The sequence below is a fragment of the Falco rusticolus genome, chromosome 1, assembly GCF_015220075.1.
Source record: "Falco rusticolus isolate bFalRus1 chromosome 1, bFalRus1.pri, whole genome shotgun sequence".
Taxonomy (NCBI): domain Eukaryota; kingdom Metazoa; phylum Chordata; class Aves; order Falconiformes; family Falconidae; genus Falco; species Falco rusticolus.
In genome coordinates this window covers 81823185-81839171 of record NC_051187.1, presented here as the reverse complement: position 1 = coordinate 81839171, position 15987 = coordinate 81823185, and the positions used below count along the sequence as shown (strand labels likewise).

At 40.9% G+C, this 15987-nt stretch overlaps 1 protein-coding gene across 9 annotated transcripts in view; it reads right to left on the bottom strand.

Annotated features, from left to right (window-relative positions):
- Positions 1 to 15987, bottom strand: part of CTBP1 (C-terminal binding protein 1) — a 251620-nt gene that overhangs the window by 52565 nt on the left and 183068 nt on the right. The window lies entirely within an intron of this gene.

Below are 15987 nucleotides of genomic sequence, written 5' to 3'. Positions count from 1 at the left end.
CTACACCACCACAATACATTGTGAAATACCACCCTTGGGGGCTTGTCTGAGCTGCTGCTCAGAAGTCAAGAATACTGACAGCATCCAAGCTTCCCACCAGCATTTTCATCTGAAAACTTATTCCTGAGTTTTGAATGCTAGCGACTACAAATATACTGCAGCACGCTGCAAATTATCAACTTCTTAACAAAATATCACTAAGACATTTTTTATTGCATTATTACCTTGCAGACAACTGTGCCTATCACAACCTATCACAAGCAACCAAATGACTTGCAAAGTGAATGGAGTTACTGAAAAATGCACAGCTAATAAAAGTTCTAGCAATTTTTCTCCTTTAAGGATATAAACATCTTCTAGTGACACTCTGACACCTGTCTGCGTTTTGAGAAATTTCTTTTCATATGTGTTCTATAGGTACTTGCCAGAATGCTTCAGTAAAATACTTACCTTAAGCAGGACTATACGTTCCTTAAAGCATGTTAACTACTGCATATAAAGATAGTTAAACTTTTATGTCCACAATATTTGAAGGACAACGCAATTAGTAGCTTAATTCTCTGGGAGGTCTGGCAAGCACCCACAGCAGAATATGGGAGAGCTTCTCAATAGAAAGGAAGCCTTTGATTTCCACAAATACTGTACCCAACCTGTGGATAAATGAATTTGAGAAAGATGCTCTCTTCCAACACGGTAGGAGGGCAGGGATCATGCAACAGCAAGTACATTTAACTTACTTGCTTTGTCCTGAATTTTGGGGGCCACCTCATCACAGAACAAAACTGGCAAGTGCTGCCTGAACTTACATTTACCATCAGTCAGAACTAATGAATCACGAGTGCTGCAGGACACCAACAACAAACAACAATTTGGTTAAGGAATTAAAAATATGTAGAAAGAAGTTTAGTTCCAGAGAGAACATGAAAGAAGAAATCAATCTAAGACAGAGAAGTTGCAATTCAGTATGAGGATTAAAGCAATTAATAGCGGGGGGGGGGGGGGGGGGGGCTGTCCCCCCAGTGTGGTTCTCACTGCTGCCCTTCCTGGCCCAGGAGTGGTTAGACACTTAGGGAAGGAGGGGGGGGGGGGGGAAGCAGTTTAGAACAGAAGGGCATCTTTTCTCCAGTTCCTAGGACAAGTACACGGAGATGATAAAAAGGTGGGACCCATTTATTTTTCACTCTTCTCTGTTAACCAATGGAGGGGAAGGGGGCAGGTGGGGAGAGGAGAAATGGTTTTATTCTGTGTGGATGATGAGACACTGTCACACAGGAAGCAGCACGGCCTAACTTCTTTTCACAGCTGTGTCACGGTTGGTGAAAATCTGATCTGTAAACTGCTGAAAGCAAAATAAAAAGCCCTCATCTTCTGTACTAAACTCTCTCAACCTCTGAGAAAATCACCTGCAAGTAACTACAAGAAGGCTCGGAACAGTTCTGGTATGCAGCAAACAACTACTTTTTCCACAGAAATTATTTAAAGAATATATTACATGTAAAAACATAGGGTTTACACCTGTAGGGTTTTGTTTGGTTTGTTTTCTGAATATTTTTTTTTAACTGTGCAGAAGTAGTGAGCCATATGGTTGCTGAGTAATACCATGAAATTCATGAAACAGGACTAGTGGCATGAACAATGTATTCCTAATCTGCAGATCTGTAGCTCTTCTACTGAAATTTGTCAAATCCTGCATAGACTTACGCTTTTTAAATTGAACTGCGCATACTTTAACTTAGGGAATACAGAAAAAGCAGTACAGCAACACAACCAAACAGGCCAGATGAACTGACTGTTTATCAAATAATTTAAATCGAGTTAGGAGCAGCATCAATTAAACGTGTTTGGTTTTGCATGCTCCCTATGAAATGGTTAGTGCAACAAAATGTTTGAAGCCTGGAACAGGATGGAGAAGTATGAGCCAAAAGTAAATTAATTCAAATCTTATTTTTATTCTGCATACCCAATCTGTGTGAAGCTCTTCAGACAATGGTCTGTAGCTATTAGAAACTGGAATGAGACTAAATCTCACCTTAAAAAAACTTGAAAGCAACTGCACCCAAAGCAGACAGTCTGCACCTGCTTGTCAGCAGGTCTTAAATTAGCTATTTAGTTATCTATACTTAAAAGAGTATGTATTCTGAGACTTTCAGATTTCTATACATGTGAACAAAGAGTAATACTGATAGTCTTCACGACGAAGATGTGTGATAGTGCTATTGTTTTTCTCTAAGCAGCAGCCACTACAGCATACCATTGTACCACACTGCTGCAGTAATTATAGAAAAGCCTACAAGTTCACTTTTGCCAGTACTGAGGTATTTCAAAAACTGCAGAGTCCACTAAAAGTCACAAAATATCAGTGAAAGTATTCCCCCGCTTTCATCAGTACTGATCAAAGAAAATCAACCTTTTCCAAGTGAATTTCAGCAAACCCCTACAAGAAAACAGGGCACTCTTCAAATAAAAATAGGAAGACTATCAACAAGAAATACATTAATAAAGAAAGAAACTGAGTGGTGTGACTTTGCATTATTGAAAACTATTACATACTTCCTGGGCTTAAACTAACATTTGGTGTTAGTCTTTCGTTTCACTGATTCTCTTGAGTTAAGAGTTACATGTCTAAAAATAATTTTCATACAAAGTACTTTCTTAATACAGTGTACATGATGCAGCAGTGTTTGGAGTTCTTTTCCTCTTCAAAAAAAGTACATTTTCCCTCTAAGACAGAAGGAAAGATAATTTATGTTGCATTGGAAAGCATGCAAGTATTAATGATGGGGAATGATGAAGCACACAAATGGCTTCCATTTTCACATTCAAAAACAAGTACCTGCAAATTAACACTAAAAGCAACTGGCCTATAAAGGAGCCACGTTTCCATGCCAACTGATCACAGAAATGCATATAATTCAACAAAAAATGAGTAACTTACAAAACAAGAAAATAAAGAAGAAAGCAGAAGTGCTGGAAATCAAGATCCTGACCATACCCAACTATTTTACAAGAATAGCAAAGAACACAACAGAAGATGCAATTTAAGATGTGAATGGTGTACAGCTAATGGCACTTCATCATTACAATACTTCTAAAAGCTGTCATTCTCTAGTCAACAAGAAAAACAGGATACAGAACACCTCTATTAAGGAGGGAACAATACAATAGTAGCAATTCTTAGGGAGGTTTCACAGTTGGTAGACATAAAAGCACAAGTTACCATTCAGTGCACATCGTCTCTTAAGATTTTATTTTTTGTCTTTATCTAAGAAGGTCTAGCTTCGTTCCTTATTGACGCTGACTTGTACTTGTGCAATCAGTCTGCAGAGCTGCTTGCAGAGTAAGGCAGTCCGCTATTTAAGTGTTAGTTGCAAAATCAAGTGCATTAGAAATGAGCAGATACATCTGCACACAAGTGGCTCACATAATGTGCACACACATATCTGACATAATTGAAATTTTGTACATGTATGAGTGACTTCACAACTGATAAAAAAATGCTACCACTTTCTGCACTACAGCAAAAAATAAGTTTTGAAGTTCATACATAAAATCATGATATACGTGGTCCACACATGTATGCACTTGCACATGGAAAAAACAAGACTTATTTTAAGCAAGGAAGCTTAGAAATATTGAATACAAAAGAATGCTACAGATCTAAACATTGCAGGTTCCAAGATACTGACATTTACATGCAATAAAATCATCAGTTTGAGTATTTGTTTCTTTAAAACCTAGAGAAATAAATAACCTCCAACTAAAAGGTCCATCAAAACTTGCGTTCTAAATGAATACAAACTGAAGAGAGGACAACAGAATTCTGTTTCTTGATATGTCTGTATTATATCAAGTAAGGAGGCAAAGCACTGTTCCTATTTAGTTCTTAAAAAGGTATTAAATCATTAGAAGTTTAAAAAGGATGAAAAATTATGGTCACAGAACTGGAAGAATCCCACCATTAACGCATTTTGGTGTATTTAAATTTTACTGGTTTTCTGCATGAACAGAGAACAGAAAGTTACAAGTGCTTGTACACATACCTACTGACTTCATACTTCCGTGAACATACAAATCATGTGACAACAGGCCTAGACACTGTATGGAAAAATGCAAAGTTTACATAAAATAACTTTTAGGTTCATTTACTAGCTTCAGTTTCTGTAGGAACCTCAGTGAAATCAGTGGATGAAAGGGAGTAATTAATTATATGGCCATGTTCCAGCTTACCCAGATAGCATGAAAGATTATGGGTTTCACCAGACTTTCTTCCTCTGTCAAATCAGAATTCACTATGAATTTAATTTTTAGATGTGACAGTTACTTGCTGCCCTTTTTAACAAGCATTGGTAATAAAACCCCATGCATTTTCTAGGAAAAGCTTTGCCATTTAAAGGCAAAAAAAAAAAAAAAAAAAAAAAAATCTGGTAGAAAAGACCTAAACTGAAAAGCTCTTGAATCACCAAGGTTATTTTTCATTGTTTATATCACAGCCACAGAAAACTGTAAACATTTAGCGTCCCTGAAGTTCTTTATGTTTCTGACTACCTTTCCCCAACTTTTACCTAAGGCTGTCCACAGCTAACTGACCCAGCATCGCTGTAGTTTTTGTAGAAGCTGAAAAATGGCGATTCATCTGGGTGAAGACGCCAGGATTTCTGCACGGTTTTTCATGTATAAACTGTTACTTTGAGACTGGCTGTACAGATACTAAAGTCCTGTCTGGGTTCCTCAAAAAAAAAATATTAAAAAAATCTACACATATGCTTAAGACACACTGAAGATTCCTAACTGATAAAACACTATAGGCAAAGTTATGTACTTCACAATAACCTTCGCAGTATGTAAACTGTTCAGCAACTCTGATAGCACAAAGATATGAATGCTGACAAGGAAAAATTTGTTTTAATAAATTTCTAAAGAACTTTATTATTATAGAAGTTACCCCTACTCAAAACAGCAGTAGCAACTGAAAGCTGTCAAGCCAGCCACAGAGCAGACAGTACCTGCACACCTGGCTCCACGCTTCCCTGAGTTTATTTCTGGTATGTTTTGGAAGGACCAGGGGTGGCAAACCTGAGTAAGATGAGAGGTCAATTCAGCTCCTTCACCTCTTCATCTATCATCAAAGAGACTCTGCTGTTCTACACACACCTGTCAACTTTTCGGAAGCTTCTGAACGTTAGTACTGTAGTCACTACATTGTTTCACCACCATGTATGAAATCAGCGTTATGAAATGCCCAGCCGCATTGATTTTTCACACAGCACTGCCTTGGGCAAGATCCTAAATGGTAACAGAGCAGAAGATTCCATGTTAATTTAAATATAAACAGGAGAACAATAATCAAATAAAAAAAAATCATTGTCAACGGCACAACAGCTGGGAGGGTTAACAGCAACAATTTCATGTTCAGTAACACATCTCCAATAGCCTTGGCCAGCACAGTCTGTTTATATAAATGGAAGAAAGAATGCTGCCCTGAACTTGCCCATTATCCCACAGAAAAGGTATTGTGGGAATGTTAACTTTCACCTGGCTGACTTCCAGATGCCGGCAGGAAAAAACACCCTTTTAAAATTTTAGCCAACTGAAGAATACTCCACATTTTTCACATTTTCCAATTATTTTAAGTTATGTATAAACTAACACAGGCCTTGAACTAAACCCATATAAAATTCACATAGTAAGATGGTAAGACTACTCTGCAAGAGAATGAGTCCAGGGGTCTAGGGTCCAAACCAAACAGCCAGTATCATATTTCAGAAACCACGACAGCTTTTTGGAAAGCCAGCGCATTTCTAGAACGGCAGAAACATTTGCAATGTCCATAAGAGCTCTTACCCGACAATGCCAACAGAACCTAAAAAAAGTGCCATCCCAATTTCAGCAACACAGCCCAATGCTGTGATGCAGACCTGGTACCACGTGACAAAGATGTTTGAAGCCTGCACTGTCACACAATTAGAATCACAGAATCATTAAGGTTGGAAAAGACCTTTGAGATCATCAAGTCCAACCGTTAACCCAGGACTGCCAAGCCCATCACTAAACCATGTCCCTAAACACCACATCGATGCATTTAAATTAACAAGAGAGAACTGCACCTTGCTATACAACTAATATCCAAATGGACCGCATGATGGAAACCACAACAGAAGAATCACAGGACAGAATCACAACACTGTTTAGGTCGAAAAGACCTTTAAGATTATCAAGTCCAACCATTAATCCAGCACTGCCAAGTCTACCACTACACCACGTCCCTAAGCGCCACATCTACAGAGATTCCACCACCTCCCTGGGCAGCCTGTTCTAGTGCTTGACCACCCTTGCAGTGAAGACATTTTTTCCCCAATACCCAACCTAAACCTCCTCTGGCGCAGCTTAAGGCCGTTTCCTCTTGTGCTGTTGCCTGTTATCTGGGAGAAGAGACCAACCCCACCTGGCTATAACCTCTGTTCAGGCCGTTGCAGAGCCACCGGGTCCCCCCCAGCCCCCTTCTCTCCAGGCTGACCCCCCCGCCCCCCCCAGGCTGGTGCCCCAGCCCCTGCCCCAGCCCCTGCCCGGCTCTGGACACGCTCCAGCCCCTCAGTGTCTGTCTGGCCGTGAGGGGCCCAACGCTGAGCCCAGGCCCCGCGGGGCGGCCCCACCAGTGCCCAGGGCAGGGGGACGGGCGCTGCCCCGGCCCTGCCGGCCACACCGTTTCGGACACCGGCCGGGACGCTGCTGGCCTCCTGGGCCACCTGGGCACGCTGGGGGCTCATGCCCAGCCGCTGCCGCCCAGCCCCCCCGGGCCCTGTCCCGCCGGGCAGTTCCCAGCCCCCTGCCCCCAGCCCGCAGCTGCCGGGGGCTGGTGTGACCCAGGGGCAGGGCCCGGCGCTCAGCCCTGGGGACCCCCACACCACCGGCCCCGGCCCCTCGGCCCGGCCTGCCCGGAGCCCCCCGCAGAGCCCCCTGCCCCCGGCACAGCCACGCTCCCCCCGGCTTGGTGCCATCTGCAAACTGGCCGCGGGTGCACTCGATCCCCTCGCCCACATCATCCATAAAGGCATTAGACAGGACTGGAGAGAGCCAAGCACAGCAACTGTGTGGACTGCAGAAGACCCCAAACCAAAATGAGCAAAAGTCCCCTTTCTGTTTTAAACAGAAGGCATTTTCCTTGCTCATTCCCATCTGGCACTTCAAGACAACTTTTAAGTAAAGACAGCTACTTGAGGTTTGTAATAGTTGTACAATGTGCAAACTCAAATTTAAAGAAATTATCCCTTACTATTTCTCTTCCCAAGTTCAACTGTTAAGTAAAAATAGCTTCCCATCATGTCTCTGCTCCAAGCCTTCCTACCTTAGCAGGAGCTGAGTACTCAGTGCTATAGCATAACATCCCCATATTTCAGTGCACTGCACATGGAGCTGCAGCCTCATCACTTACCCGTGTTTTGTTGGTCGGTTTGCACACATGCCCTGTCAAGCTAACTGGTGAAATACAACTTTCCAATTCAACTATGCAGGAGGGGTTTTTTGTTGTTTAAAGAGGAAGAGCTTTAATGGTGGAAAGTACATTTTTCATTTGAAAAAAAGTAAGCCTTTCAGTCACAGGAGAACGTTGTACAGCACTGTGTTCAGTCAAGTCATAGGCTGTGTTTTTATTAAGTGCATTTACCTTATTTCAGTACACAACTGAAAGCACACGCCTCCCAAATCACTTCCCTGTGATAAAACAAGACACGAACAGAGACACCAAGCACCTACTCAGAGCACAATTAACAAGAGAATCCTAGTCTGGTCGGTGCCATTTCCAACACATCCCAGAGTTCTTTCCCAGGTAACTTCACCATCCCTATCTGCACTGAATGCATGGTGGGACTGAGCACAGAAAAATGAAGTGAATTATCCAATTATCCCAGGTCACTCCTGCAGGTAATCACAAGCGTGAAAAGACCACCAAGATAGTCTGGACCATTCCACACTGCCACTTAGGACATCTGCTACCACTGCTGTCTCTGCTCCCCTCTCCTCCAAGTCTCCTATCAATAATTAGAACAAACTTGCCTTGGAAGTCAGCTACCCTGCCTTCATTTTACTTCAGTGCTTACCTAAGATTTTTAGAAATGAGAAACTTATAGTGTAACAACAAAAAAAACCCCAACCAACAAAAAAAACCAAAAACCAAACCCTTCAAAGATGTGATTCAGTTCTTCTGTAGGACATCCATTTCCTAACACAGATGCTTAGGTGCTTCAGTAGTTACTTTATAGAGAGTTATGAATCCCACACAAAGAAGTTTTATTTTGTACAACAGAACACGAACGCCCAATATAAAGTCACCACAAAGTACCACATTCTGATTTTGTTTTGCTGATTCCTAACTATATTAATGCAAATGTGAAATAAGTCTAGTTTACACTTACATAAAAGTTTAAATGGGCTTGCACTAGCTCAACTAACTTGATTTAAAATTCTACTTAATTAAATGTCAGCAATTTCCCAGGTATCACATGGCTTATTCATGGACTGGTTCTTTCACTATGCACTTTTGTGATCACAGAAATCTTAACAGACATGGTTATTCACTATTTGTAATAATAATAATCACTGTTTAATGTTTTTTTTTAGAGTTAGTCCTTTAAAATGAAAAGTACGTTTTACTAATTCTCTTCAAAAATCTGAGAAAGTTTGATTATTTTCAAGATACTTTTTTCCTGCACAAAAAAAATAATACTCTCCTGCCAACAGATCTTTAGGGCATTTCAACAGCTGCTGGAACTGTGTAAGCCATACTTTGAAAAATACGTAATTTCTATAAGACAGTATCCCCTTTTCTTGTGTTTCCTGGGGGTGGGGTGTTCCCCTTTGACTCCTTGAGTGTATACAAAAATATTTTCTATTTATGTATTTGTTAGCACCTTTTTTAATGTATTTTTTTGAAAAAGCCACACAGCTCAGAAAAAAATCACTAACGGTTGAGCAGGCTTGAAAACAAGTCCAGAGGGAAGATGCTAGCAAAGTTAAGAAAACAAATGCAAAATCGGAACATTTACACAGTACTTCAGGATCTAGATTACCAACTCAATACAATATACCATTTTGTACTTTATTCACAGGACTAAGAAAATAAGATTCATGATTTTGGAGAGTCCTTATAATGCCACTGCTCTCAGCTGAGTGACAAAACTTGTTCCTCAGCTGCAGGTACTGAGCCAAACCAATCTCTGGACAACATTTTAACAGAAGGGTTATCCTGTAATAACTTGAACTTAGTATGTAGGATACAGCCAGGATCCCATGGATTTGTAAACCCACTCCAATTCTCCTTGATATCAACTCAAAGCTGAGTAACTTGACATCCTGGAGGATCAAAATCTGCTAGGAAAGGAAAAGTTGTGCCTGCAGCTTACTGTTCTCCAAATTCCTACTTAAAATCTTTTTTTTATTGCTTGCTCTAAGGAGATCATTCTCGCTGCTGAATACATAATGCTAGATTTAAATTTTAGACGGCTGCAGGGTTGTCATGAGATAAATACCAACCGCATTTGTATGCCTCTGTATTTACAGTAAGGAGGAAAGTCAGCTGGATTCAAGGATTCAAAACATGCAACCTTTCAAACAAAGACATGGTAAGAGAAAGCTTTAAACAGAGGACTGCCAAATACAAACAACATACACAACCAAACCCAAAAGGCAACATATGGTGAAACCCTTTCAAAACCATACAATACTAGGGGAATTAAGTAAATTTCAAACTCCCCTGCAATACTCTCGTCATAGCTAATTTGTGACTTCCTGTACGTTCAGTACTAACAGTACAATGGAGCCTCTATTGTGAGCCTCCTCCCACAAGCTTTTAAAAAATGCAAGACATGATTTTTATCTAGACTGGCGTGGCTAAAATACATCCCGCTCTGCACAGATAAAAGGTTATTTTCTTAGATACTGCTTTTGCTTGTAAAAATAAAAAATAAAAATCTACTTTGGTTGTGCTGAGTCCAAAGTTCACAAAGGAGTAGTGCCTTGGTAGCTGAAGTGATGACCATGGATCTCAGGCATGGCAGATGCAGGAAGCCGCTTTAGTTTTAGGATAACAAGATTGTGCATTAAGAACTATCCGCAAATTCAACACAATTCAAATAGGTTTTGACAGTCTCGCAGAAGCAAAATTGACGGAAATTTGACAGAACCAAGGAATAAAGTGACTGCAGTATTAACTACAAATCTTGATTGAGGGTGAAGGTAGTAAGTCCTTCAGGTGCAAGTAACTGGTTCACAGAGGTACCAAAAACTGATACTGCATTTTTTTTCCATATTAAAAGGGTCCTGAAAGCTAATGCAACAAAACCAGAATGAACAAGACTTTCCACACCAAAACCTGGTAGCAGAAGTGAAAGACCACAATCCCGGCACAAGGCAGTCTAGGAAAGGAGAACAAGTAGCAGAGGCTGACTTTTAGCATGCAGGACAGAATTTGGCGAGGACACAAAATGAAACCTAAAATTCTGCAGTGGCTTCAGTCAGTGCCTTAACGACCTTTCTTAGTCAAGACAGTGTATTAAGATAAAGACTTAACAAGCCAGTTCCAGTCAGCATGGGAATGTACACATGCAACACTGAATTACTGAAGATCACTTCTCAGTAATGCTGATTATGTGAACGGGAAAATCAAGAGCATGAGAAAGGTTGATACACATTAATGCTGTTCACTGAAGCACTAGACATGCATTAAGATGGTTGGTAGACCACAAATGTGAAAACGCTCATTATCTGGTTGAAAATAAACAGTTTAATACATCTGGTACAACACATTAAAGAGAAAAAATATTTAAGGATCAGTTTAAGAGTTTGGAGACTGTCTTGTGGTTATCTCTGTTTTGTCCTGCATGACTATGCAAAGACTAAAGCTAGATGCTCCACAAGAGACAAACCGGCTGCAACCATTTAATGAAATCTGACTCATCTGGGAATTTTGATCAAGTGCTTCACACCACTGTTTCTGCTAAACCATACATTTTCTTTATGGGATTGAGAGTAGCATGCTGCAAATACACAAGAAGCAACGGTAATTTTGGACAGCTCACCTTACAACAGAGGGCTAATTCTGAAAATCCAAATTCAAGTAAAAGTCTCACAGAAGCCAACAGGAATTCTGCAACTACAAATTAAAGATACTGCGATCTGCACCAATGGCAAAGATATTACTGTCTGTCAGCCCCTAGCAGCACCTCTCGCTGACTGTAGGTATGACTAACAGCTGCCTGGGGCAGCACTCCCTTCCTGCAAATCCTCCTGCGGATCACCTCAATCTGACTGGAAAGCATGCATCTCAGTACAGCTTCTTTCTGGCTCATTCTCCCAACTTCTGACTCACCCAGGGGTTACAATGACATTCTGCAGAATGAAAAAATGTAAGCGTAGTAGATGATGATGAAAATAACTTGCAGTGCTGCTTCCTTCCTGGCTTTCTTCTGAGCTCTGACTTGCCACTGCGCTAGCTGAGTATGATGCAGGACAGCACACTGGCCACTGCTCTACTTGGCCAGGTACAAGACTTTATGGTGCACAGTGTATGCTCCCTGCCATAACAAAGGAACATAAACAGCAGTGCAGCAAGAAGAGCCTTGGAGAGTTGGATTTGCTATTCCTGCTGTCACCAGACAGCAGCCATAGGCTAATTCCTACTGACTGTTTGGAGGGTGGGAGAGAGGAACAATCCGCCACATGGCAGCAGCAACAACAGTCAGCTTGGCTTTCAGTCTTCAACATGAGCAAAACAAAAAGCAGGACCACTCTCTTTTGCTGCCCCTAGAACTCACCTTTCCGAACCACTGTCTACTTTACCTGTGGTTAGACGCTGCTCTGTCCCAGACAAGACGAGGGCCTACATTCCTTTTGCACAAGACCAGACACACATACATAAATGCACATAACATTGGGCTGCCCATCATGGTTTCCCAACTACAGGCATTTCTTGATTCTGAACATCATGTGTCAACTGAGCACTGAAGGTGGCAAAAGCAATGCTTGCTTTAAAAAGGCGGCGAAACAGTTACGCTCTTGTTATGTTTCGTGTGGCAGTGTGAGAATTAGTTGCAAAGCTTCCAGCATGACCCACTGGGACAGACCTCTCGGCAGTCATCACAGGGTGTGTCCATGTACGACAGCAGAAAGTGGAATCTACCAAAAAATACTGAGGCTGTTCAGGAAGACCGTTAGTGCACATCCAACAGTAAGAAATCTGGACTGCATACAGGAGTTTGGAATTGCGACTCAAGTAAGAAATGTTTCTCTGCCTCCTTTTTTCTTTTTTTTTTCCTCCTGTGAGTTGGCATCAGAGCTCCCCTAAAAAGACTAAAAAGAGAGGAGGGGTAATGTGGCGAGTACAGGCATACATACAGAGTCAGAAACCGTGAACAACTTTCACTGCAGACTTATGTAACTTTGCCGGTGGTGACACAACTCATTGAAAGTGATTTGGTGGTGGATAAGGGATATCTACTGACCTGTAAATAGAACTATTAATATGCCTTAAAATACCTCATGTAAAGCAAAATTATATAATCACATTACCTCGTGTTTTAATACTGAAGCTACAAAGGCTACAACACATGTAACAGAAATAAAAGCTTTCTATTAAAACCTCAACTTTACAGTTACTCTGAGCATCAGTCCCAGCCCTGAAGCCAGCTGTTTCTGGTTTTTGTAGAGCATTCCTTCTGCCTGACTACCCTGGCAGGTACACTGCAAGAAGTTCCTTGAAAAAAGCAGGTATCATAAAAGATGAAAATGCAGACATGAGCAATAGTCATCCAAAATAAATACCAACATGAAACATGCTATAGCATTAGCAACATTTAGTTCAAAGAAAAAAAAAAATCAAACAATGTCAATTTTCAATTATGTTGATTAGACTCAAACTGGATAATTAGTACATGGAATAATAACACAGGAAACATGATACGTTTGAGATGAAATGACAAAAATATTTCATAAAAGAGACAAGTTAATTTATAATAATCTCCCTCAAAAATTAAATTCTTGCTCTGCTATAGCAAACATAAACGTGTTATGTTTCACACATCAAAAAATAATTAACCTATTTATCTAATACATATTTTTCAGGAGACATTTCTTTTGAGTGATGTCTTTTTATTTGGAATTTAATTTTACCTTGTGAGCTTTCTGCACCTCCCCCCCCCCCCCCCCCCCTTATTATTTCATTAATTTTACTTCTGCGGCACCCACAGAGGTAAAGACCTTGGTTGGGGTGGCTGTCCCTCTGCCAGCTAAGCGAGCAGTGGTGCCAGCTCCTGCCCAGGCTCTGGTGCTCCTGGCAGGCAAAGCCTGAGGGTGCAGCTGAGGCACCCTGTGCTCCAGATACTCCCCGGCCCCAAAGTGGCCACAGATAGCAGCTACGAGGCGGCACAAATTAGATGAGCCCCGGGACTTTCTCATATTCCTTTGAGGAACCGGATAGGTCTCTGGTCAGGTCCAAAAAGAATTTGAAGTTTTTATTAATTTCAACCACCAAACCAAAGCTGAATATCAAAGGATAGGGCCTCACAAGCACCTAAAAAAGTCCAATCCAGGGACTCACAGCACCCGTTTTCACATCATAAACAACATCAGACACTTAACTCTGCTTCCCCCTCCCTGCAATACCGCCCCGTAAGGTCGTGCATCAATTTCAGCCAGCCAACACTTTGATGCTGCCAGATTCCCAAAACACTTCTGAGCACGTCAATCATTTCGGGAGATGGGCTAAGGATCACAGTGCATTGGAAAAGATCTTATCGTAATCACAGCTCAGAGAACCTAAAACGCCCACCACAAGTGGAAGCGCTGCTGCACTCCTCCAGTTCTCCCAGAGGAATAACCAGTGAGGGAGCAAAGGGTTATATTCTAGCAGGAAATGTTAATTTTAGATTTATCTGTAATGCATGTTTGCTATCTTTTTCCTGATCGATACAAAGATTAAAACGCATCATCACCTTTGCTCTCATGGCAGTAGGGTAGAAAGAGACCTAAAACCACAGCTGGGAACTTGTCTTCCCTAACTGTAAATCCATTGCTACACTGTCTGGGAGTGAGAAAGCACGTGCAGCACAGGAACTAAGGCTAAAGGGCCATGTACTACAACTTTTATCCTCACCTTAAATTTCAGGACACATATTAAAAGTGTAACTCCATCTCTACTCTCACACTAAATAAATAATTATGGGGCCAGAAGGTTAGGGAGCCTCAGACGAGGCTGCTATGTTGCTATACTGCCAACTGCTATGGGATTTGAAAGCTTGACACATGCTGGAGTGTATCACCTCATCAATGTTCCCAGCTGGCTTGGGAGACGAAAACCTAAATACTACTCCTAAAGGCAGGTCTCTAACACACAAGTAGCCAACCTCTCCAGTTAAGATCCCAAAACCATAGTTATTACAAATGCATAGTAAGTAAGGAAAGAAAATGGCAACAAGAGACCATAGGCCGAAGTAGTTGCATGGTTTCCCCTAAGTGTTACATTTCACGTAAGCAAATTAACAATCATGTTGCTTCTCCACGTCTTTACTTAAAAGATATTTAAATCTGTGCTTTTCCATACACTTACTGCTGTCCAAACTATTTTCTTGTAAAATAAGCTTGTGGGTTTGGTTTTCTTCTTCATTTTTATGGTATTCAGGTAAACAGTTACTTTGGGATAACATCAGTTTTCTCTCCAAAAGAGACTACCCAGCCTAGTCGCCGATCTGCAGTAGATGTTCTTGCTTGATAAGGAGGGATTGACTTTGTGTTTCAAAACCACGCTGCCAAGTGCACTACTGTATCTGTACGATAACGCTTCACAGTATCCAGCCCAATCCTAATCTCTTGGATCACACCTTCGGCTAAGAACTGCAACCGCTCTGTTTACATTGTAAACAAAACAATAACTCTTAGAACCTAAGAGATTAGTAAATTGAAGCATTGCACATTTTTAACAAATTTATCTTTACGATACAGAAGGACAAGTCAAGAGCTAACCAAACTGACAAACGTAACGGCACTTGTAATTTGTTTTGTCACGCTACCAGGAACTCCACAGTATGACAAAGTATCATCGCGTATGCAATATGTACGATGATCAGCTTTTTACACGTAGTATATACTGTATGATCAAAAGCTGCATGCTCCAGCTACTCCTTAACTACATATGCCAACAGTGGACTGAAAAATTCACAAAGGTGACTGTAGTAGTTTCATTTAAAAATAGTTGTTTCATTGACTAAACTTTTCTACTAAGCATGACTACCGCAATTCTCAGGATTATTACTACTTTATCTGCCAATTCAGTAATTAAATAACACATCCCTTGATGGAGAAACGCTGGATCTATGTTATTTGGGGGTGGGTGGGGGTAGTGTGTGCGATTACAGGACAGAGAAACTACCACTGACTCTGCACCAATTTATGCCTTCTATGCCATCAAACAAATGCAGCGAAACTCCCTTCACGTCCCAAGTATTATTTTACATTAACAATGACAAAAATGAGGGAACAGTTTAACTCTCTCAGTTTCTCCCATCTGTTTACAGATTGCAGCCACCCCATAAACATCTATTTCTTGTTCAGACTGGAAAACTGTGGCAGGCTGAGGGCAGAGGGTTGTTTGTTTCATTCCGGTTTGAAATAACACTTGTGAATTGCGAGTGGACAAAATATTTTGTCCCTAGCTTACCCTCAGGATGGCTGACATAATAATAAACAACCAAAAGGATATTATTTGTCAAACCTTAAGGAATTCCAATATCAAAATCTTGCTGCCTTTGGGGGTCAATAAAGAGCAACCTTATAAAATATACTAAAGTTAGCAGTTTGGGCTGCTAATTTTATGTGCCTGCTTCACCAACGCACAGCTAAAAATAGATAAAACAGATAAGAACATAGAACAAAGAGATGCACTGGACAATTATCTTTCTACTAGCATAGTCAACACTGAGCTTTTAAAACCCTTTTATTTATAAA